A 24,871-nucleotide genomic window follows, 5' to 3' on the forward strand; every position below is an offset into this window, starting at 1 on the left:
AGTCCGAGACCTTTTGGAACTCGGGCGTAGAGACGGTCTGTCGTTCGCCCTCCTGTCTCTTGATCAGGAGAAGGCGTTCGATAGAGTAGACCATGGGTACCTCCTGGGCACTCTGCAGGCGTTTGGATTCGGACCTCAGTTTGTGAGTTCTCTCCGGGTGCTGTATGCCTCCACGGAGTGTTTGGTTAGGCTCAACTGGACCCTGACCGAACCGGTCAGCTTCGGGCGAGGAGTGCGGCAGGGGTGCCCCCTCTTGGGCCAGCTGTACGCTCTGGCGATCGAGCCTTTCCTCTTTCTCCTCCGCAGGAGGTTGACAGGGTTGGTGCTGCGGGAGCCGGAGCTGCGGCTGGTCCTGTCGGCGTACGCCGATGACGTACTCCTCGTGGTCCAGGACCCGGGTGACTTGGTGCGAGTGGAGGCATGCCAGGCCATCTATTCGGCAGCCTCCTCCGCCCGAGTCAACCGGGTCAAGAGCTCTGGCTTGGCGGTAGGGGACTGGCGGCAGGCAAGCTCCCTCCCACCCGCGCTTCAGACCATCCGGTGGAGCGCGGGTCCACTGCTCTATCTCGGCGTTTACCTTTCCGCCACACACCCTTCCCCGCCGGAGAACTGGCAAAATTTAGAGGGCGGGGTGATAGAGTGGATCTGGAAATGGATGAGGCTACTCCGATGTCTCTCCCTTCGAGGGAGAGCACTGGTGCTTAACCAACTAGTCCTGTCCATGCTCTGGTACCGGCTCAACACCCTGGCCCCGGCCCCGGGTTTCCTGACCCACCTCCGGAGATCGATTCTAGAGTTCTTTTGGTCAGGACTGCACTGGGTCCTTGCAGGGGTTCTCCATCTACCCCTGGAGGAGGGTACTTGGGGGTGGGGGGGTAGACACCCATGTATTATAGGACCCCTCCTACATGACAGTAATGATGGTATCCACAGCGGCAACGGCTGCATGGCACATGGTGCTACCTCTGCCGGGCGATGGGGCACATCCGGAGGGACTGCCCCCTAGCCCGGCAAGGAGGAACATCCGGGACCCCTGAGCCCGGCAGGGCGCTGGCCCCTTCATCGCCGGCGCCCCAAGCTGCCCGGCCCCCGAAGCCGCCCCTCCTCCCACTCAGTCCATCACTGCTCCCGCTCGGGCCCAAGGGGCAGCTCCCCCACTAAGCTCAGACGAGCGGGAGAGCCCCGTCTCCACTGCTTGCCAGGCCACCAGGTAACTCAGGACCATCAAGCCCGAGGTGCCTTTGTTCGATCCTGCATCCACCTCCTTCGGGAGATGGATCGCGGCTCCCGTTTCTGGGCCCCTGTTGGAGTTCTTCATTTACCCCTGAAGGAAGGAGGGCAGGGCCTGAAATGTCTGCACACTCAGGTCCATGTCTTCCGCCTCCAGGCCCTGCAGAGGCTCCTTTGTGGTGCAGGTAGTCCGGCGTGGAGCACACTGGCACATGCCTTCCTGCACCGCCTCCGAGGGCTCCGATACGACCGGCAGCTTCTTTATCTCCATCCGAGAGGTCTTCCGCGAGACCTCTCTGGGCTGCTGGTCTTCTACCAGGACCTCCTCCGGACCTGGAAACTGTTTTCAACGACCAGGTCCATGGCAGCCACCGAGGGGGCAGATCTTCTCACAGAGCCCCTGCTACACAACCCCCAGCTCCGTGTGCAGGTGGCGGAGTCCCGCTCGGTGCGCCAGAGGTTGGTCCTGGCAGAAGTCACAAGAGTCGGAGACCTCCTGGACTGTGACCGGGGAGACTGGCTGGATCCCCTGATGCTCGCTCAGCGCATGGGGTTCTCCAGACCTTGTACTCCCCTGTGCATACTTCAGGAGGTGAGGGCCGCTTTGCCGCCTGCTGCTCGGGTTTATCTCGACCGGGTCCTGCACGAGGGCGCACCCCGCCCACCCACTACCCCAGGCCTGCCAGATCTTTTATTTGGGCCCCTGCCCCGTGGACCCAACCGACCCCCTCAGCCCTTCACTGTGAGCCGGCTGCCTGAGCTGCAGCCGGTCTGTTTCCAAACAGCGCCAAGGAAATATCTATACACGCTTGTGCTCCACACCCTACACGCCCTCACCGTGGTGTCCCGCCCTGATACAAAATGGCGGGACCTCTTGCCACCTTTGGAGGGTGAGGAGCCCCAGTGGGCCAGCCTATAATCCACCTTGGTCCCGAGGCCCGCCGGGGATATCTGTTGGCGGCTCCTTCACGGAGCCATGAGCATGGGCGTGTTCTTGGCGCGGTTCACCTCTATCCCAGACACCTGCCCCTTTTGAGGCGTGAGGGAAACCCTGGCACATGTATATCTGGAGTGTGCCAGGCTGCAGCCCCTATTCCGGCTCCTCACCAATATTTTATTATGCTTTTGGTTGCACTTTTCCCCTCCCCTTCTTATTTATACACTCCCTATCTGCGGCCCCACAAAGTCACAGGATCTCCTGGTCAACCTCCTCCTGGCCCTAGCTAAAATGGCCAGCTATAAAATCAGAGTGAGGCGGTTGGCCGATGGAGTCTCCTGTGACTGTGGGGCCTATTTCCGATCCTCCGTCCGTTCATGTATCCGGGCAGAGTTCCTCTGGGCGGTGTCCACTGACTCCCTTGACACCTTTGAGGAGCAGTGGGCGCTGTCCGGGGTTCTCTGCTCGGTGTCCCCGTCCGGTTCCCTTCGTTTGACCCTTTCACCACACTCCTGTCCCTGTTATTTCATTTGTTGTCCCCCAGATTTATTTGGTGTCCAGGTCCTGTGGCTCCCCCTCTTAGGCTGGGGGGGGGGATCCTTTAGCAGTGGGCGGGCTTTGCCTGCCCACTTCCTGGATCCCAATAGGATTACATCTCCTGTAGCCATCTGGCCTGACCCTGTCACAGATGATATAAAGAAAAGCTTATTCGACATAGCCACATGAAATTCTGAAAAACCACCTGCGAAAACTGAAGCATAATCCTTTGCAGAAAAGTTTGAAAAGTACAATATTGCTGTTTTTACTCTTTTGTGGAACCGTTTACTTCAAAGAATTAATGCCATCAGAAAATCACTGCAAAAGGTTGATACAAATTTATTGAATGCTGCACAATTGTTAGCCTCAGTTAAAACTTTTGTCATGGAAGTTCAAAATGACTATAGGTCAGTGGAAGCAGAGGCATTAACATTAACAGAAAATATAAGTTCCTCTGATATATCTGATGAGAAACGTAAAAAAAGCAGGAAGGTATTTTTTCAATGAAACTAGAAACAATGAAATCAATTTAAAAATGAAAGAGAAGATCATCGTTGAAACTGTCAATGTTATTTGTGACACAATTGTAAGCAGAGTCAGAATGAGCTGTACCCTAACATGTGGTGGTGAGCTGTGGAAGAGGACTTCAGGGGCTGATCTCATTTGCATGGGCACCCCCACCCTGTCTAGCATGATGGACTGCTTGCCCAAATAGTCAGTTTGGCTGCTGTGGGATCCCCTGTTTCTCTGTTATTGGGGCAGGAATAATAAAGCATTCTTATCCTAGTTATGTGACTCAAGGACCGTACAACTGTACTTGGCATTTTATGACGGAGGGATTCACCCTCAACTAAGTAGTACTCGCTAGGCAAGGGACATGGGTTCCAATGCCTAGGGAATTGAGAGAGGTTGGGGGTAGGTATGTATATGTACCCAGTAGTGTGGGCCTTGTTGGAGGGCCTGAAACACTGGTTAGACCCCTTCTCTTTCTGCCCCTCTCCATGGTGTAATAACAGAGCTAATTTTGGCTCCATTAGGATTCTTGTTATATGCTGGAGAGCTGAAATCACTGATGCCTAGTCTAAGCATTAGCCCTGCTTTGGGCTAGTGGTGTACTAGCACTGAGGCTCCTCCTACTACCGGCTAAAAATCACTGAGAGCTGAAATCACTAAAGAGCTGAAGTTGCTGAGAGCTGTGTTAAGGGCGGGGGCGGGGGCTGAAGACAAGTTTGTGAGTGGAGTGGACAGCAGGATGGCTGGTGGTGAAGACTGCAGCAGGACCCCATGGAGAGGTGTGGCACCTGACCATCGACCCGAGCAGCGGAGCATGTAAGATGCCCCCCATACTTCCCTCCACTTCCACCCAGGCTGAGAGATAAACTCTGCAGATGAACTTCTGAACTCGGGGCTGCACTGACCAAGGACAGAAACTGGGTGGGGTGGGGTGTGTATGTGTGTGTGTGTGTGTGTGACTGACTAACTGACTGACTGACTGACTGACAGGTTAATGGACTTAAGACCCTGAGGGGAAAAGGACACTGCCAAACATACTTGGGGGTGGTCTTTTGCTCATGGTTGGTGTTATGAATTCTGTTTATGGTGTTTCCCCAACATAATGCTGCATTGTTTTCCTCCTTTATTAGAAGGTTTTTGCTACACTCAGACTCTGTGCTTGTGAGAGGGGAAGTATTGCCTCTTAGAGGTGCTTGGGAGGGTGGTATGTAATTGTCCCAGGTCACTAGGTGGGAGCTCGAGCTGGTTTTGCATAGTGTTATTGAAATGGAACCCCTAGATACTGAACCCGGCCCTTGTTGCTGCCAACTCTGACGGGCAGAAGGGTTACACAATAATAGTGCAATTGCAGAGTAGAGGTGAATCTCCAAAGGAAACTGTTGATTTATTTTGTGTGTTTTTTTTACAGGAGTATTGATGAAAATGCTAAAAGCCACTTCAGTAAGAAATTAAGTGAATTCTACTGAGAGGACATGGACACAAATCTTTTTGAAGATGAAGTGAAATGTTTCATTCATTTTATTGAAAATGAGGAGGGCTGTGCTTCGAGATCATCAGTTGATTTGTATAGACTTGTATGTGATGGTTTGCAGGCAAACTTTCCAAATGTAGAAACCATTCTGGAAATATTTTTAACAATACCTGTCACAAATGCTTCTGGTGAACGTTCTTTTTCTGTATTGAAACAAGTGAAAATTATTTGTGAAATACGATGAGTCAGGAACATGTGACAAGTTCGGCAATATTGACAATGGAACGTGCCTCTTTACAAAATATTACTTATGATGACTTAATTGACGATTTTGTAAAGAAAAGGTGTAGAAAAAAGCTATCTGAATAAATTTTTTTTTCAAATAAATTTCTTCAGAGGAAGTTAACTTTTATTTTTCTATTCATGAGTCATCTATACTTTTTATTTGTACACATTTTTCACCTTAGTGTGATGCAATTATAAGCTTTCTTCTAGACCAGAAGTTCTCAAACTGTGGTCCGAGAACTCCATTCAGGTGGACCGAGGAAAGGTTATTAAGTTTTGTTTTAGAAAGCGCTCTTATACAAAGCACTTTACAATAGTTAGCTAATGGTACAAACAGCATTTGGAAAGATCATTAAGTGGTCCGCCGAGACCCTCAGCAATTTTCAAGTGGGCTGTGAAAAAAAGTTAGACTACAAAAAATAATCAAGGTACCTCATTTTATTTTCATTTACTTCCTATTACTTATAATGGAGGAGGAGGAGGAAGAAAAAAAAAGAATGAAAAATGGGTGGGGCGGAGGGAGAATGTTCTTTTTCTTGGCTGGGTCCCAAGGGTCCCCCCACCCCAAAAATGAAGCTGTGCACAGGCCCCACTAACTCTAAATCTGCCTCTGCCTCCAGGTCAGAGTACTGAGGGTCTGAGTCAAAATGGTCTGGGTCTCGGTCGGGTCTGGGTCTTGTGACTCAGTACAATGTAGCACTGGCTCCCCTTCATTGCACTGCCCATCCCCCATGTCCCAGGTATCCCCTTTGTACATCACCCCCCTACTGGTTTTCTTTCCCCTATAGCAGCCTGGCCTACCTACAGAGCCCCCAGGAAGTTCCTTCCCTGCCCCTGCCTCCAATGGGAAATTTCCCTCAAGTCGCAGCTTGGCTCCCTCCATTTATCACGTACCTCCTGGTCTGCTGGTTGATTGACCCCACCGATAGGTAGAAACATGCATGGTGTAATTTGGTTACAGTGTATCACCTACTCCCCTCCTCCTGATTCCGGCTGTACAGTATAGACAGGCAAGTTCCCTGGTCTTCTGATCACAATATAGGGAATTGGTTCCCATCTGTCTCCCAGTTTCTGTCTTCCTTTCTTCTCCCTGGCTACTAGCACCCTGTCTCCAGGGGTCGGTGGGGCTTCTCGTGTCTGGCAGTCATAGTCCTGTTTCTGGTGAAGTTTGGTGGCTTCAGACGCCTGTGTAGCCTGATGAGATGCTCTCTCAAGGCATTCCCTTAGCTGGGAGATGTACTCCTCCACCTCCACCCCATCACCCCCCCGTGGGGAAACCCAGGGCCAGATCTACCATCAGCCTGGGGTGCTAGCCAAACATTAAGAAGAATGAGGAAAACCCATTGGATGCATGCTGCGTGCAGTTATAGGCATGAGTCATGGGCTCAACATAGTCCTTCCAGTTCGCCTTTTGGTCCGGATGCAGGGTTCCCAGCATATCCATGAGTGTGTTTGGTTGAACCACTCAGTAGTCCCATTCCCTTGAGGGTGATCGGCCATGGTTCTGCTCTTTGAACTCCCCAACAGTGAAATGGTCAGTGACTACAAGGACATTCTCGATGCCCCCCAGGATGGTTCCAGGGTGAGAAAGTTGAGGCACACTAGCTCCAGGGGCCTACTGGTGTGGATTGAGGTAAGTGGAACTCTGCCTTCAGAGATGCCTCTCTTTCTTAGGCAGCACCTTTCGCAAGAGAGGCACCACCCCTGGATGGGGGACTGCATGTCTTTCCCATAACAGTGAGAGCGGATGAGATCCACCGTATGGTCAATGCCCATGTGTCACATGTCCGTGTGCAGAGCTTTGAACGCTTCTCTCTGTAGTTTCTCTGGCAGCACCACCTGTTGGATCTGCCCCTCTCCCGGGATTGTTGTCCTCCTGTAAAGGATCCTCTACCAGCTGTAATCACTTCCATTGATTCAGTAATGTCCCCACTGGTGTTTCTTCCTTCTGCCTCTCCTGGGTGCCCATTGCCTGGGCAGGTAGGTCCTTACTCAGGAGATTATGGTATTCTTTTCCTGCAGCCTCCTCAACTCTTCCTTAGGCAGGCCTGGGATTAATTCTATGCCTGGACTGTGGAGTTCTCTCTGTTGCATTCCTTTGGCATTCACCCTGGGTTGCTATGGAGGACACATTGCATCCAGCATTTGAAACAGTTGTCACCTCCTCCCAGGGTAACTGAGACAGGCCATCAGCATTGGCATTACTTCTCCCAGGCCGGTACTTTAAGTTGAAGTTGAACTCTGCCAGCTTTGCCATCCACCTTTGACTAGTTGCATCCAATTTAGCAGTAGCAGTTGTTCTGAGTCAGCACCGTAAACTGGTGCCCGAGTAGATAGTCTCTCAATTTATCTGCAGCCGCCCATCTTAACGCCAAGAACTCCAGCTTATGGACGGGATATTTTTTTCTGTGGGAGTTAAGCCCCTGCTGGCATAAGCTATGACCCTCTCCTTCCCTGACTGGACCTGAGCCAGTACGGCTCCTAGCCCCTCTGTGGCTGCATCTGTCTGGAGTATGAATGGTAGGCTGTAATCAGCATTTCCCAATATTGGTGCAGTAGTCAGCTTTGTCTTCAGCTCTGTGAAAGCCTGGTCACATTCCTCTGTCCAAACAAAACTGGGTATCTTAGTGGGACCCCTCTGATTTCTCCTTCTGGTCTGGGCTTCACCTGCAGTTAATCTGAATAATGGGGCTATCAGTTTGGAGTAGCCTTTGATGTATTTCCTGTAATAGCCAGTAAATCCAAGAAACGGTAACACTTCCTTCCTGTTAGAAGGGGGTCTTCCAATCCGTCACCTGCTGTATCTTATTTGTATCTGTTGCAATACCTTGTCAAACACTATGTGCTCTTCTCGTAGCAAGTGACAATTCCTGGGCTTCAGCTTGAGACCGTGTTGATGGAGTCTATCAAAAGCCATCTCCAGGCGCTGTAGATGCACCTCAAAAGTACGGGAGAACACTATGACATCATCAATGTAAATCAGTACTGCTGAGAAGTTTAAATCCCCCAAGACATGCATCATCAGCCCCTGGAAGGTAGCCGAGGCATTCTGTAGACTGAAAGGCATCCGATTACATTCAAACAGCCCCATAGGGGTGATAAATGCGGTTTTGGGTTTTTCCTACTCTGCCATTTCCTCCTGCCACTATCCTGAGTGTGGAGTAATATCAGGCTCCGCCTAGAGCATCCAGGGCTTCTTTGATACAGGGCAGAGGAAATGCATTTTGAGTGGTTTTAACATTCAGCTGTCTGTAGTCAAGCATAGAACCATCTTTCTTCCATGCCACCACCATTGGTGAAGCATAAAGGCTTTGACTCGGTCTGATTGCTCCCGCTTCTACCATCCCCTGCAAGTGATTGTGGACCTCCTGGTATTGTGCTGGAGGTATTCTCCGATAGGGTTGCCTCACAGGAATAGTATCAATCAAGGGTATCTCATGCTTGATTGTAGAAGTGCAGCCCAAGTCAAGATCATTTTGAGAAAATACGTCTACATTCCGCTGCAGCAATTCTTCCAATATCTTCAGATGAGCTGGGTCCTGCACAGTTACCTGACTGAGGTCCACCTCTGGCACAGCAGCATCGGCCTGTGCCACTTCCCTCAGTGCTTGTCCTGGAGAATATTTTATGTTGCTGCTCACGCTAGCCATGCTGTAGACTACTGAAGCTATTGCTAAATGCTGGTTCCTCTTTATTACAGTTGTTGTTTGTCCTACATTTTGCAGATAAACATAAGCCTTCCCGTATTCAACATCTGTTATACCTTCCTCCACCCTCAGGTCTTCTGGAAGGTGAGTCTCAGAATCAGGTCCTACCAGAATAGTGCATGGTTCCCACCCTGCACCACAGGGGGCCTTCACTTCTTCCTTCTCCAGCTCTTAACAAGATGGGCCACTGGCCAGTGTATCTCAAGGATGGCCTCCCTTGGCCAGGGACCACTTGCTTGTAGGCTGCATACCAGACTGATGACTTTCCTTTCAGGCAGGCTGGGAATTAGTTCCCGGACTGGTTAGCTAAATCCTGCCGACTGGTATGGATGACATTTGTCCCTAACAGCATGAGTACTCCCTAGCAATACTTCGTCCCAGGCACCACCAGGTCAGGCACCCTTGTTGGTTCGGCAAAGAAAAGATAAATCTAACTTGATTGCTCCTTGATGGGAGACTCCTTGGCCACGGCTCCCTCTATTAGGATATCTACAGGCATGGGATGCAACTTGCTCAGGGTAGGGTGGTTTCTCCAGAAATCCTCTGTGCTGGTTGTGACCTAAGACCCTGAAGCAATTAGAGTCTTGCACAGGATACCATTCACTTCCACAGTTTCTTCGTTCAAGGGCCCCACCAGGCTGGGATGCCAGGTTGCAACTGGTATGGTACACTGGGAAGTTCTGCACGCTGATGCTGTTGGGGGACTTCTCACCAGCTCTACGACCTTCATCTGCACCTCAGTGTCAGTCTTTAGCAGTTTAAAGAAGCGGGAGCCTCAACTTGCCCTGGCGCCATGGGGTGGGGCTGAGGAGGTTGATGGTAGCCCCTGGCTATGTGGCCTTCTTGTCCACAACGGTGGCATGAACACTAACATCAGGGGTACCTTGACCATGTCCCCATCTAGAATTTTGGGGTGTCGTCCTCGCTATTGCACTTGCCGCAGTACTTGTACCTCCAGTTGTCCCATTCTCCCATGGCTCTATCTCTGGAGGAGAGTCAGTTCTTGGACTAGCCCAGTTAGGCCCTTCACTGCCTCCAGCATCACATGATCTGGGGTACTGCAGGGTTGGAGGCCTCTCAGGAGCAGCCTGCACAGCACCATCTGGCAGGGCAGCTTGCCGCATGTTGTTTATCCTCCGGGCTGGCCTATCCATTGTACCCTCTACGTTCCTCTCCCAGGCCAGCTGACGCAGTTCTCCTTCCAGCTGTTGGAATGTCATGTAGCGAGGCTGCATAGGTGCCAGCATGTCGCACACTTCTCGCTCCCAGATGCCCTGCATGAACTGCTGTGTCAACTTACAGTCCCAATCAGGGGAAGGATGGCCGCCTCAGAGCTTCTTCTCTACTGCTTGCTGTAGGGCCTCTAACTCAATGGCATAGGATGAGGCTGTCTCTCTAGGGCATTGGCATCTCTCATAAAAGTCTTCCATGGGGTCCAGCAATAAATGGCAGTCACTGTACTCTGCACTGTACTCTGATGCGATTCCACCACTTAGTGCTAGTTTCCAGAGCCCTAAAGCGATGATCCACCATGTTCAGCTGTTCCATGAATGCCAATAGTAATTTAATGTTGCCCTATCCAGGCTGGACAGCGCGTCTGGCAACTGTGACTACCATTGCGTTCGTAACTTCAAGAATAACTCCGCTGCCATTCGTAATGTGTTAGTGACAGCTAGCAGAGCACTGGAGACCAGCGCAGGATCCATGCCTGTAGACAGAGATGGCAGGCCGAGCAGAAAACAAGGGATGTTGAAAAATGCCGCAAACTGAAGATGGAAGCACATGGAATACTGGGACAGAAAGAACTGCACCATGGGACATTGAGCCTGGACCCATGATGTGCTGCGATCTACTCCGTCTCCCACAACATCGAGCGGCATAGGATGGAGAGTTGAACTGTGGGACAGCTACCCACAGTGCATTGCTCTTCCTGCTGATGTGACTGCCTCACGTGTGGACATGCTATGCTGACAGATGAAGACAATGTGAACATGCAACAATGGTTTTCTTTAAACACTTTTTGATTGTTGACCAAACTTTCAGCAAAAAAATTGTCAGTGTCGATATGGCCTGCGTTAAACAGAAGAAAGCCCCGTTTAACCCGAACAAGAATGTCCACTCCCAGGCTTGCACTGGTATAACTACGCGATCGCTGCAGCGCTGTAGTGCTTCCGTGACGACGTTCACTACAGTGACAGGAGGGGCTCTCCCGTTGCTGTTGGTCGTCCACTTCTCCGAGACGGACTAGCTCGGTGGATGGAAGAATTCTTCTGCTGACCTAGCACTGTCTGCACTAGGGGTTAGGTTGGATTAAGTAGGTCTCTCAAGTGGTTTTTCACAACATTGAGAGACATAGGTACGTCGATGTAACTTTTCAGTGTAGACCAGCCCTACATTGGTTTATATTGACACCTTTGGCCAGGTCTACACTAAAAAGTTAGGTTGCTCCAGCTACGTCACTCAGGGGTGTGAAAAATCAACAGACCGAGCTACCATATCCTGGTGAGGTGGGTTAACTACGGCAAGGGAGCGCCCCTCCTGTCACTGTAGTGAACGTCTTCACGGAAGCACTACAGTGGTGCAGCTGCAGCGGTTCTAGTGAAGACACAGCCTTAAGACCAGCTTAGCTTTCCCCCGGAGACCCAGCCTCTCCAGAACAAGGACTTTCTCTTGCTCTGCATTTGTACAGGGCCACACACAAAGGAGGCCGGAGGTGTTACTAGAATACAAATACTAATGACATCTGAAACACTAGTTAATGTTTTTATCAATGACCTGGAAGACAACATAAAATCATCACTGATAAAGTTTGCAGATGACACAGAAATTGGGGAAGCGGTAAATAACTAAGAGGTCACAGATTCAGAGCGATCTGGGTCATTTGGTAAACTGAGTGCAAGTAAACAATATGCATTTTAATATGGATATATATAAATGTCTACATCTAGGAAAAAAGAATGTGGGCCATACTTACACAGTGAGGGATTTTATCCTGGGAAGCAGTGACTCTGAAAAAGATTTGGCTGATGTGATTGCAGAGCCATTGGCCACTATCTTTGAAAACTCGTGGCGATCAGGGGAGGTCCTGGATGATTGGAAAAAGGCTAATGTAGTGCCCATCTCTAAAAAAGGGAAGAAGAAGAATCTGGGGACCTACAGACCAGTCATCCTCACCTCAGTCCCTGGAAAAATCATAGAGCAGGTCCTCAAGAAATCCATTTTGAAGCACGTGGAGGAGAGGAAGGTGATCAGCAAGAGTCAACATGGATTCACCAAGGGCAAGTCATGCCTGACCAACCTGATTGCCTTCTATGATGAGATAACTGGCTCTGTGGATATGCGGAAAGTGGTGGATGTGTCACGGAGTCCCTGGGCGATGTTCTGGAACTGCTCCCCATGAAGCCAATCAGGACTCTGGGGCAGCTGCCTTTCTGTGAGCAGCCTGTCTTCAGGACACAAAGCTCACACAGCTTCCACCTTCCTGGGTGTGACCTTGGAGCATTCAGCCTCCTCTGCCCCTCCGTGCGCTTCCCACAGCGAGTCCGCTCAGGCGGGGTCCTGGGGAAGCCAGAGGGTCCTGCACCCCAACTCCGCAGTCAGACGTGACTCTCAGCCAGCCAGTAAAACAGAGGTTTATTAGACGACAGGAACATGGTCTAAAACAGAGCTTGTAGGTGAAGAGAACAGGACCCCTCAGCTGCGTCCATTTTGGGGGGCAGTGAGCCAGACAACCACTTCTGCACTTCACTCCATGTCCCAGCCAGCCCCAAACTGAAACTCCCTCCAGCCCCTCCTCCTCTGGGCTTTGTCCCTTTCCCAGGCCAGGAGGTCACCTGATTCCTTTGTTCTCCAACCCTTCAGCTCTCACCTTGGAGGGGGGAAGGGCCCAGGCCATCAGTTGCCAGGAAACAGGGTGTCGGCCATCCTCTGTGTCCAGACTCCTGCACACACATGCCCTCTAGGGCTCTGCAGTGATTATACACCCTTACCCCACCACCTAGAGACTTAAGAACTGCATAGGGGAAACTGAGGCACCCCCACAATATTCAGAGGAAACATTAAGAACAGTCCCACTTCGTCACAGGATGTAATTTACCTTGACTTTAGCAAAGCTTTTGGTGCAGTCTCCCACAGTATTCTTGCCAGCAAGTTAAAAAAGTACGGATTGGATGAATGGACTATAAGATTGATAGAAAGCTGGCTAGATTGTCGGGCTCAACAGGTAGTGATCAACAGCTCGATGTCTATTTGGCAGCCGGTATCAAGCGGAGTGCCCCAGCGGTTGGTCCTGGGGCCGGTTTTCTTCAACATAGATTCATAGATTCATAGATACTAAGGTCAGAAGGGACCATCATGATCATCTAGTCTGACCTCCTGCACAACGCAGGCCACAGAATCTCACCCACCCACTCCTATGAAAAACCTCTCACCTATGTCTGAGCTATTGAAGTCCTCAAATCGTGGTTTAAAGACTTCAAGGAGCAGAGAATCCTCCAGCAAGTGACCCGAGCCCCATGCTACAGAGGAAGGCGAAAAACCTCCAGGGCCTCTTCCAATCTGCCCTGGAGGAAAATTCCTTCCCGACCCCAAATATGGTGATCAGCTAAACCCTGAGCATATGGGCAAGATTCACCAGCAAGATACCCAGGAAAGAATTTTCTGTAGTAACTCAGATCCCACCCCATCTAACATCCCATCACAGGCCATTGGGCCCATTTACCACGAATATTTAAAGATCAATTAATTACCAAAATCACGTTATGACATCTTCATGAATGATCTGGATGATGGGAATGATTGCACCCTCAGCAAGTTCATGGATGACACTAAGCTGGGTGGAGAGGTAGATACGCTGGAGGGTAGGGATAGGGTCCAGAGGGACCTAGACAAATTGTAGGATTGAGCCAAAAGAAATCTGATAAGATTCAACAAGGACAAGTGCAGAGTCCTGCATTTAGGACGGAAGAATCCCATGCACCGCCACAGGCTGGGAACCAACTGGCTAAACAGCAGTTCTGCAGAAAAAGACCTGGGGATTAGGATTAGGATTACAGCCTCACAGGGGGGTTGTGAAGCTCAAGTAATGAGTGTTTTTTACGTGCTTGGAGATTCTCAGGGTCTGACAGTGACCTTGTTTTCAAAAAGCAAGTGATCTGGTAGGTTCTAAGCCCCCTGGGACAGGGACTGTCTCCTCAGGCCACTGCCACAGCCCTGACGGGTGGCTCTTACCAGCTGGCTTTTGGCTGGAGCAGCACAGGGACAGCACTTCACCCCATGGCAGGATCTGGCCCCCACTCCCTGCTTGTGCACTGGAATATCAGCATTGAACAGTGGTAACAATAATCGGCATCAGAGCTGGGCTGCGGGACACCTGCTACATGGTGATTCAGGCTGCAGCAGTGTCAGGATGCTGATGGGCAGCGTGGGTGAGGGTGTGGGGGGTGTTTGCGCTGGAGAAATACAGGGCCACCTAAGAAGCAAGGATAAGTCCTCTGGGCAGATGTCCCTCGGTGCTAAATAATGAGGGGGGAAGAATCCAGGAAAGAATGGATGGGAGCAGAGCAGCACCTGTGTTTCCCCATCTGGTCCCAGCAGCTCCTCCACAAACGCTGCCTTCATGTCAGTGGGCTGGAGGGTGGGGCTCCTCCCCCAGCCATCCCCACGCTGTCCCTCTGAAAGGTGCAGGTGGGGGACAACGGGACCCAGCACTTTCCCCAGGAATTGAAATGGGGGGGTGGGGTGTTCGAATATACGCGTGTGTGTGTGTGTGTGTGTGTGTGTGTGTGTGTGAGGGCCAACGAGAGCTGAGACCGTGAGGGTGAAGGGGGGCTGAATGGCACTATAATAAAAGCTGAAAAATGTTTCAAGATTATTTTATTAGATGTAACTCATATTTTAAAATCATCACAGAAATTAAAGTTGGCTACTCAAGCCTACTATGAAGCACGACATCTACATCCTTCTTGGTTTCTTCTTGTAATTTTGCACAACTCTTTGGTGTCTTCTTGTGTGTCCGGTACTTCCAGTCCTTCATGATCTGCTCGTATTCAGGCAAAAGGTGACTTCTTTCAGAATACAAAATTCTATTCAATGAGGAAAAAGAATGATCAACTGTAGCTGTTGTGACTGGGAGTAGCAAGAGATGAATTCCTGCTTCTTTCATCGCAGGAAACAAAGCACAAAGATTGGGTCGAACGACTCATGACGATAAAGAAGAAGTTGAAGTTAAATTTTCATTTGTTTGTCCTATGATTTTCCACTCTGTGTTCAAAATTCTCTACTCTGGCCTGAGCACATGGCAGCCCCGTTGCTGGTAGTGCCTCATTCCACTCAGCTGTCGGTGTTTTATTGACAGGGATCTGTAAAAGCTACATAGAGGTTGAGTAGAATCCAGCAATCGTTCTTGTAGATTTGTAAGAATCAAGTCTGTGTACTTTTTCAGCTGGCTAACAAACACTTCTTAGCCCTGGTCTACAGTAGGACTTTAGGTCGAATTTAGCAGCATTAAATCGATGTAAACCTGCACCCGTCCACACGATGAAGCCCTTTATTTCGACTTAAAGGGCTCTTAAAATCGATTTCCTTACTCCACCCCTGACAAGTGGATTAGCGCTTAAATCGGCCTTGCAGGGTCGAATTTGGGGTACTGTGGACACAATTCGACGGTATTGGCCTCCGGGAGCTATCCCAGAGTGCTCCATTTTGACCGCTCTGGACAGCACTCTCAACTCAGATGCACTGGCCAGGTAGACAGGAAAAGGCCCGCAAACTTTTGAATCTCATTTCCTGTTTGGCCAGCGTGGCAAGCTGCAGGTGACCATGCAGAGCTCATCAGCAGAGCTGACCATGATGGAGTCTCAGAATCGCAAAACAGCTCCAGCATGGACCGAATGGGAGGTACGGGATCTGATCGCTGTATGGGGAGAGGAATCCGTGCTATCAGAACTCCGTTCCAGTTTTCGAAATGCCAAAACCTTTGTCAAAATCTCCCAGGGCATGAAGGACAGAGGCCATAACAGGGACCCAAAGCAGTGCCGCGTGAAACTGAAGGAGCTGAGGCAAGCCTACCAGAAAACCAGAGAGGCGAACGGCCGCTCCCGGTCAGAGCCCCAAACATGCCACTTCTATGATGAGCTGCATGCCATTTTAGGGGGTTCAGCCACCACTACCCCAGCTGTGTTGTTTGACTCCTTCAATGGAGATGGAGGCAATACGGAAGCAGGTTTTGGGGACGAAGAAGATGATGATGATGATGAGGTTGTAGATAGCTCACAGCAAGCAAGCGGAGAAACCGGTTTTCCCGACAGCCAGGAACTGTTTCTCACCCTGGACCTGGAGCCAGTACCCCCCGAACCCACCCAAGGCTGCCTCCTGGACCCAGCAGGCGGAGAAGTGTACCTTTTAAACTTTTTTACCTTTTACATTCCGGTGAGTGTACCTTTTAAAATACTATACATGGTTTAAAAGCAAGCATGTGAAAGGATTACTTTGCCCTGGCATTCGCGGCTCTCCTGGATATACTCCCAAAGCCTTTGCAAAAGGTTTCTGGGGAGGGCAGACTTATTGTGTCCTTCATGGTAGGACACTTTACCACTCCAGGCCAGTAACACGTACTCGGGAATCATTGTACAACAAAGCATTGCAGTGTATATTTGCTGGCGTTCAAACAACATCCGTTCTTTATCTCTCTGTGTTATCCTCAGGAGAGTGAGATATAATCCATGGTCACCTGGTTGCGATAGGGTGCTTTTCTTCAGGGGACACTCAGAGGAGCCCATTCCTGCTGGGCTGTTTGCCTGCGGCTGAACAGAAATGTTCCCCGCTGTTAGCCACAGGGAGGGGGGAGGGTTGAGGGGGTAGCCACGCGGTGGGGGGGGGGCAAAATGCAACCTTGTAACGAAAGCACATGTGCTATGTATGTGATGTTAACAGCAAGGTTTACCCTGAAAGACTGTAGCCAGTGTTTTATAAAATGTGTCTTTTTAAATACCGCTGTCCCTTTTTTTTTCTCCAACAGCTGCATGTGTTTCAATGATCACAGGATCTTCTCCTTCCCAGAGGCTAGTGAAGATTAAAAAGAAAAAAAAACGCACTCGAGATGAAATGTTCTCCGAGCTCATGCTGTCCTCCCACACTGACAGAGCACAGACGAATGTGTGGAGGCAAATAATGTCAGAGTGCAGGAAAGAACAAAATGACCGGGAGGAGAGGTGGCGGGCTGAAGAGAGTAAGTGGCGGGCTGAAGAGAGTAAGTGGCGGGCTGAAGAGAGGGCTGAAGCTCGAATGTGGTGGCAGCGTGATGAGAGGAGGCAGGATTCAATGCTGAGGCTGCTGGAGGACCAAACTAGTATGCTCCAGTGTATGGTTGAGCTGCAGCAAAGGCAGCTGGAGCACAGACTGCCACTACAGCCCCTGTGTAACCAACCGCCCTCCTCCTCAAGTTCCATAGCCTCCACACCCAGACGCCCAAGAACGCGGTATGGGGGCCACCGGCCAACCAGCCACTCCGCCACAGAGGATTGCCCCCAAAAAAGAAGGCTGTCATTCAATAAATTTTAAAGTTGTAAACTTTTAAAGTGCTGTGTGGCATTTTCCTTCCCTCCTCCACCACCCCTCCTGGGCTACCTTGGTAGTCATCCCCCTATTTGTGTGATGAATGAATAAAGAATGCATGAATGTGAAGCAACAATGACTTTATTGCCTCTGCAAGCGGTGATCGAAGGGAGGAGGAGAGGGTGGTTAGCTTACAGGGAAGTAGAGTGAACCAAGGGGCGGGGGGTTTCATCAAGGAGAAACAAACAGAACTTTCACACCGTAGCCTGGCCAGTCATGAAACTGGTTTTCAAAGCTTCTCTGATGCGTACCGCGCCCTCCTGTGCTCTTCTAACCGCCCTGGTGTCTGGCTGCGTGTAACCAGCAGCCAGGCGATTTGCCTCAACCTCCCACCCCACCATAAACGTCTCCCCCTTACGCTCACAGATATTGTGGAGCACACAGCAAGCAGTAATAACAGTGGGAATATTGGTTTCGCTGAGGTCTAAGCGAGTCAGTAAACTGCGCCAGCGCACCTTTAAACGTCCAAATGCACGTTCTACCACCATTCTGCACTTGCTCAGCCTGTAGTTGAACAGCTCCTGACTACTGTCCAGGCTGCCTGTGTACGGCTTCATGAGCCATGGCATTAAGGGGTAGGCTGGGTCCCCAAGGATACATATAGGCATTTCAACTTCCCCAACAGTTATTTTCTGGTCTGGGAATAAAGTCCCTTCTTGCAGCTTTTGAAACAGACCAGAGTTCCTGAAGATGCGATTGTCATGTACCTTTCCCGGCCATCCCACGTTGATGTTGGTGAAACGTCCCTTGTGATCCACCAGAGCTTGCAGTACTATTGAAAAGTACCCCTTGCGGTTTATGTACTCGCCGGCTCGGTGCTCCGGTGCCAAGATAGGGATATGGGTTCCATCTATGGCCCCACCACAGTTAGGGAATCCCATTGCAGCAAAACCATCCACTATTACCTGCACATTTCCCAGGGTCACTACCCTTGATATCAGCAGATCTTTGATTGCGTGGGCTACTTGCATCACAGCAGCCCCCACAGTAGATTTGCCCACTCCAAATTGATTCCCAACTGACCGGTAGCTGTCTGGCGTTGCAAGCTTCCACAGGGCTATCGCCACTCGCTTCTCAACTGTGAGGGCTGTTCTCATCTTGGTATTCATGCGCTTCAGGGCAGGGGAAAGCAAGTCACAAAGTTCCATGAAAGTGCCCTTACGCATGCGAAAGTTTCGCAGCCACTGGGAATCGTCTCAGACCTGCAACACTATGCGGTCCCACCAGTCTGTGCTTGTTTCCCGAGCCCAGAATCGGCGTTCCACAGCATGAACCTGCCCCATTGGCACCATGATGCATGCATTGGCAGGGCCCATGCTTTCGGAGAAATCTGTGTCCATGTCCTGATCACTCACGTGACCGCGCTGACGTCGCCTCCTCGCCCGGTATCGCTTTGCCAGGTTCTGGTGCTGCATATACTGCTGGATAATGCCTGTGGTCTTTAATGTGCTCCTAATTGCCAAAGTGAGCTGGGCGGCCTCCATGCTTGCCTTGGTATGGCGTCCGCACAGAAAAAAGGCGCGGAATGATTGTCTGCCGTTGCTCTGACGGAGGGAGGGGCGACTGACGACACGGCTTACAGGGTTGGCTTCAGGGAGCTAAAATCAACAAAGGGGGTGGCTTTTCATCAAGGAGTATTTCAGGCAGGACTTCACGGAGGGTTCCAATAAGAAATGGTGCACCTAAGTTATTGTTCTTATTGGAACAAGGAGGTTAGCCTGGCCTCTGATTGATACATGGCTAGATTTACCTCGCTGCACCTTCTCTGTGAGTGACTGTAGTGTGACCTAGAGGAATGAGTCCCCTAGACAGGGGAGGAGGCAAATGAGTACAAAACAAATCTGGTCTATTTCTTGTTTTGATCCACTCCATCTGCCTTTTACATCTTTGGCTGGCAGCAGACAGTGCAGAAGGACTGCATGCCATCCACATCTCATGGCTGCTCGGCAGAAGACGGTACAATAGGACTGCTAGCAATCCATATTGCCTGCCTGCCTGCTCACCATAAGACGGTTCAATAGGACTGACTGCCGGACTTAAGAGAATGACCTGGTCAAGTCACTAAAAATTTAGTCCCTGCGCCCATGTCTGCCCGGGCGTTCCTGATCGACCTCACACAGGCGACCAGGAGCACCTCGGACATGACGATGATGGCTACCAGTCGTACTGTACCGTCTGCTGCCACAAGGCAATGGGTTGCTGCTACTGTGTAGCAATGCCGTACCGCGTCTGCCAGCACCCAGGAGACATACGGTGACGGTTACCTGAGCGGGCTCCATGCTTGCCGTGGTATGGCGTCTGCACAGGTAACTCAGGAAAAAAGGCGCGAAACGATTGTCTGCCCTTGCCTTCACGGAGGGAGGGAGGGAACGGGAGCCTGACAATATGTACCCAGAACCACCCGCGACAATGTTTTAGCCCCATCAGGCATTGGGATCTCAACCCAGAATTCCAATGGGCAGCGGAGACTGCGGGAACTGTGGGATAGCCACCCACAGTGCAACGCTCCGGAAGTCGACTCTAGCCTCGGTACTGTGGAAGCACTCCGCCGAGTTAATGCACTTAATGCACTTCTGTGGGGACACACACACTCGAATATATAAAACTGATTTCTAAAAAACCGACTTCTATAAATTTGACCTTATTCCGTAGTGTAGACATACCCTTAGAGTAACAGCCGTGTTAGTCTGTATTCGCAAAAAGAAAAGGAGTACTTGTGGTACCTTAGAGACTAACCAATTTATTTGAGCATAAGCTTTCGTGAGCCACAGTTCACTTCATCGGATGCATACTGTGGAAACTGCAGACGTTACATACACAGAGACATGAAACAATACCTCCTCCCACCCCACTCTCCTGCTGGTAATAGCTTATCTAAAGTGATCACTCTCCTTACAATGTGTATGATAATCAAGGTGGGCCATTTTCATCACAAATCCAGGTTTTCTCACCCCCCCACCCCCATACACACACAAACTCACTCTCCTGCTGGTAATAGCTCATCCAAACTGACCACTCTCCTTACAATGTGTATGATAATCAAGGTGGGCCGTTTCATGGTCTCTGTGTATATAATGTCTTCTGCAGTTTCCACAGTATGCATCCGATGAAGTGAGCTGTAGCTCACGAAAGCTTATGCTCAAATAAATTGGTTAGTCTCTAAGGTGCCACAAGTCCTCCTTTTCTTTTTGCGAATACAGACTAACACGGCTGCTACTCTGAAACCTGTCATTATGCAAGGCACTGCATTTAGCCGTATGGAGTGGAAATCTATCAACTGCATGAAAAAACTTGTACAGATACAGACAGACATCATCTTCCTTTCCAAATGCAAACAGATGGACATCGTACCAAAAGGACTGAAGGTAAAAAATCCATTACGATCTACATACCACACAGACTATGCTGACAGCTTGTGTCACACGCTTTCAAAGAAACTGCGGAACCACCTGATCAACATCATCTACAGCAAACAGGGAAAGATTAAGAATGAGCTCTCAAAACTGGATACTCTCATAAAAAACCAACCTTCCACACAAACTTCCTCGTGGCTGGTATTTACTAAAACTAGACAAGCCATTTACAACACACACTTTGCTTCTCTACAAAAGAAAAAGGACACTAAACTTTCTAAACTACTACATGCCACAAGGGGCCACAGCAATGGTTCCCTCAACCCACCCAGCAATATTGTTAACCTATCCAACTATACTCTTAGCCCAGCAGAAGCAGCCGTCCTATCTCGGGGCCTTTCCTTCTGCCCCTCCACCCCCACGAACATGATACAGTTCTGTGGTGACCTAGAATCCTATTTTCGACGTCTCCGACTCAAGGAATATTTCCAAAATACCTCTGAACAACATACTAATCCACAGAGGCCTCCCTACCAACATTACAAAAAGAAGGATTCTAGGTGGACTCCTCCTGAAGGTCGAGACAGCAGACTGGACTTCTACATAGAGTGCTTCCGCTGACGTGCACAGGCTGAAATTGTGGAAAAGCAGCATCACTTGCCCCATAACCTCAGCTGTGCAGAACACAATGCCATCCACAGCCTCAGAAACAACTCTGACATCATAATCAAAAAGGCTGACAAAGGAGGTGCTGTCGTCATCATGAATAGGTCGGAATATGAACAAGAGGCTGCTCGGCAGCTCTCCAACACCACTTTCTACAAGCCATTACCCTCTGATCCCACTGAGAGTTACCAAAAGCAACTACAGCATTTGCTCAAGAAACTTCCTGAAAAAGCACAAGATCAAATCTGCACAGACACACCCCTGAAACCCCGACCTGGGGTATTCTATCTACTACCCAAGATCCATAAACCTGAAAATCCTGGGCGCCCCATCATCTCAGGCATTGGCACCCTGACAGCAGGATTGTCTGGCTATGTAGACTCCCTCCTCAGGCCCTACGCTACCAGCATTCCTAGCTATCTTCCAGACACCTCTGACTTCCTGAGGAAACTACAATCCATCGGTGATCTTCCTGATAACACCATCCTGGCCACTATGGATGCAGAAGCCCTCTATACCAACATTCCACACAAAGATGGACTACAAGCCGTCAAGAACACTATCCCCGATAATGTCACGGCTAACCTGGAGGCTGAACTTTGTGACTTTGTCCTTACCCATAACTATTTTACATTTGGGGACAATGTATACCTTCTATGGGCACTGCTATGGGTACCCGCATGGCCCCACAATATGCCAACATTTTTATGGCTGATTTAGAACAACACTTCCTCAGCTCTTGTCCCCTAACGCCCCTACTCTACTTGCGCTATATTGATGACATCTTCGTCATCTGGACCCATGGAAAAGAAGCCCTTGAGGAATTCCACCATGATTTCAACAATTTCCATCCCACCATCAACCTCAGCCTGGTCCAGTCCACACAAGAGATCCACTTCCTGGACACTACAGTGCTAATAAACAATGGTCACATAAACACCACCCTATACTGGAAACCTACTGACCGCTATTCCTACCTACATGCCTCCAGCTTTCATCCTGACCACACCACACGATCCATCGTCTACAGCCAAGCTCTGCGATACAACCGCATTTGCTCCAACCCCTCAGACAGAGACAAACACCTACAAGATCTCTATCAAGCATTCTTACAACTACAATACCCACCTGCGGAAGTGAAGAAACAGATTGATAGAGCCAGAAGAGTTCCCAGAAGTCACCTACTACAGGACAGGCCCAACAAAGAAAATAACAGAACACCACTAGCCATCACCTTCAGCCCCCAACTAAAACCCCTCCAACACATTATTAAGGATCTACAACCTATCCTGAAGGATGACCCAACACTCTCACAAATCTTGGGAGACAGGCCAGTCCTTGCCTATAGACAGCCCCCCAACCTGAAGCGAATACTCACCAACAACCACATACCACACAACAGAACCACTAACCCAGGAACCTATCCTTGCAACAAAGCCCGTTGCCAACTGTGCCCACATATCTATTCAGGGGACACCATCACAGGGCCTAATAACATCAGCCACACTATCAGAGGCTCGTTCACCTGCACATCCACCAATGTGATATATGCCATCATGTGCCAGCAATGCCCCTCTGCCATGTACATTGGTCAAACTGAACAGTCTCTATGTAAAAGAATAAATGGACACAAATCAGATGTCAAGAATTATAACATTCATAAACCAGTCGGAGAACGCTTCAATCTCTCTGGTCACGCAATTACAGACATGAAGGTCGCTATCTTACAACAAAAAAAACTTAAAATCCAGACTCCAGCGAGAAACTGCTGAATTGGAATTCATTTGCAAATTGGATACTATTAATTTAGGCTTAAATAGAGACTGGGAGTGGCTAAGTCATTATGTAAGGTAGCCTATTTCCCCTTGTTTTTTCCTACCCCCCCCCCCCCCCCCCGATGTTCTGGTTAAACTTGGATTTATGCTGGAAATGGCCCACCTTGATTATCATACACATTGTAAGGAGAGTGGTCAGTTTGGATGAGCTATTACCAGCAGGAGAGTGAGTTTGTGTGTGTGCGGGGGGGTGGGGGTGGGGTTGAGAAAACCTGGATTTGTGCTGGAAATGGCCCACCTTTATTATCATGCACATTGTAGGGAGAGTGGTCACTTTGGATGAGCTATTACCAGCAGGAGAGTGAGTCTGTGTGTGTATGGGGGTGGGGGGTGGGTGAGTAAACCTGGATTTGTGCTGGAAATGGCCCAACTTGATTATCATACACATTGTAAAGAGAGTGGTCACTTTGGATGGGCTATTACCAGCAGGAAAGTGAGTTTGTGTGGGGGGGGGGCGGAGGGTGAGAAACCTGGATTTGTGCTGGAAATGGCCCAACTTTATTATCATACACATTGTAAGGAGAGTGATCACTTTAGATAAGCTATTACCAGCAGGAGAGTGGGGTGGGAGGAGGAATTGTTTCATGGTCTCTGTGTATATAATGTCTTCTGCAGTTTCCACAGTATGCATCCGATGAAGTGAGCTGTAGCTCACGAAAGCTTATGCTCAAATAAACACTTCTTGTCCTCTTCACTTAAGGAATCAATATAAGGACCTTCATTAGTCAACTTCTGGACTGAAGTCTTTGCTCCTTCCAGTCCATTTTCAATGGATCTCTCTCTGATTGATGCAAGAGTAGCTTCTATTGCTGGACAAAGATCTACTAGTGCTGTAGCAGATGCCTGGATGGCATTGTTTAGTGACTCCAGTGGTTTCAATAGAAGACTTACAAGAGAGATAACGGCGATAGTCTTCTCTGAACTTAGGAGCAAAAGTAGTCCACCAGCCTCACTACTTAGATCTGTCCCATCTCGGTAGATACTTTCCAAAGCCGGTAATAATAGTTGCAGTAATTTTAAGATAACAGCCAAGGATTGCTCATGAGAAAGCCAATGGGTTTTCCCAGGTTGGACTAATTTGAACTTCAGTCCCAGTGTATCTTCTATTTGTTTCCAGGCTGTTCAGTCCTTTTGGACTCTTGCTGAAAAAAAAAAAGAGTATAAAAAGCCATTAAATGTATGGCTTTTTAATGTTTTTTGAAGAGTCTGCAGCTCATACTAGCATTAGCTGAAGTAGATGGCCTCTGCAGTGTGTATAGGAGAGATTAGGGTTATACTTTTCTCTGAGCAAAGCTTGTAGTCCACTATGTCTTCCAGAGAAGTTTGTAGCTCCATCAAATGCACAAGCAGCCATCTGTCTGGGGTTCAATTTACAAGCATTTAACTCTTCTAAGATGTCACAGATGCAGCTGATGTGTCTTCTCTTACCTGAACATCTAGAATGCATCTACTGGCCTACCATGGACAGCAAGATAGCATACACACTGACTTAACACTTGATGCCTGTTTGCACTGGTGCTTCATCAGCCATGTGTGCACATATTTTGAATATGATGAGAGAGTTCTTCACTTTTTAAACTGCTGAGTCTTTCACTGTTGCACCACATGCTTCTAGACAATCAGCTGAGTTTTTTGCAGAAATATAGCAAGCATTTGCCAGTGTTGTTCAGAACCAGCGTTCAACTTCAGAATTGGTGTGGAGGGATAGCTCAGGGAACCCAGGG

The 24,871-nt window shown here is 49.4% G+C and overlaps 1 long non-coding RNA gene across 1 annotated transcript in view; it reads left to right on the top strand.

Annotated features, from left to right (window-relative positions):
- The window catches only part of LOC119563963, a 40,401-nt gene extending 23,652 nt beyond the window's left edge, over positions 1-16,749 (top strand). The window contains exon 3 of the long non-coding RNA XR_005222768.1: positions 16,698-16,749. This is a non-coding gene — a long non-coding RNA (uncharacterized LOC119563963). The remainder of the gene's footprint in view (positions 1-16,697) is intronic.
- The last annotated feature ends 8,122 nt before the right edge of the window (positions 16,750-24,871 follow it).

Source organism: Chelonia mydas, chromosome 18 (genome assembly GCF_015237465.2).
Source record: "Chelonia mydas isolate rCheMyd1 chromosome 18, rCheMyd1.pri.v2, whole genome shotgun sequence".
Taxonomy (NCBI): domain Eukaryota; kingdom Metazoa; phylum Chordata; order Testudines; family Cheloniidae; genus Chelonia; species Chelonia mydas.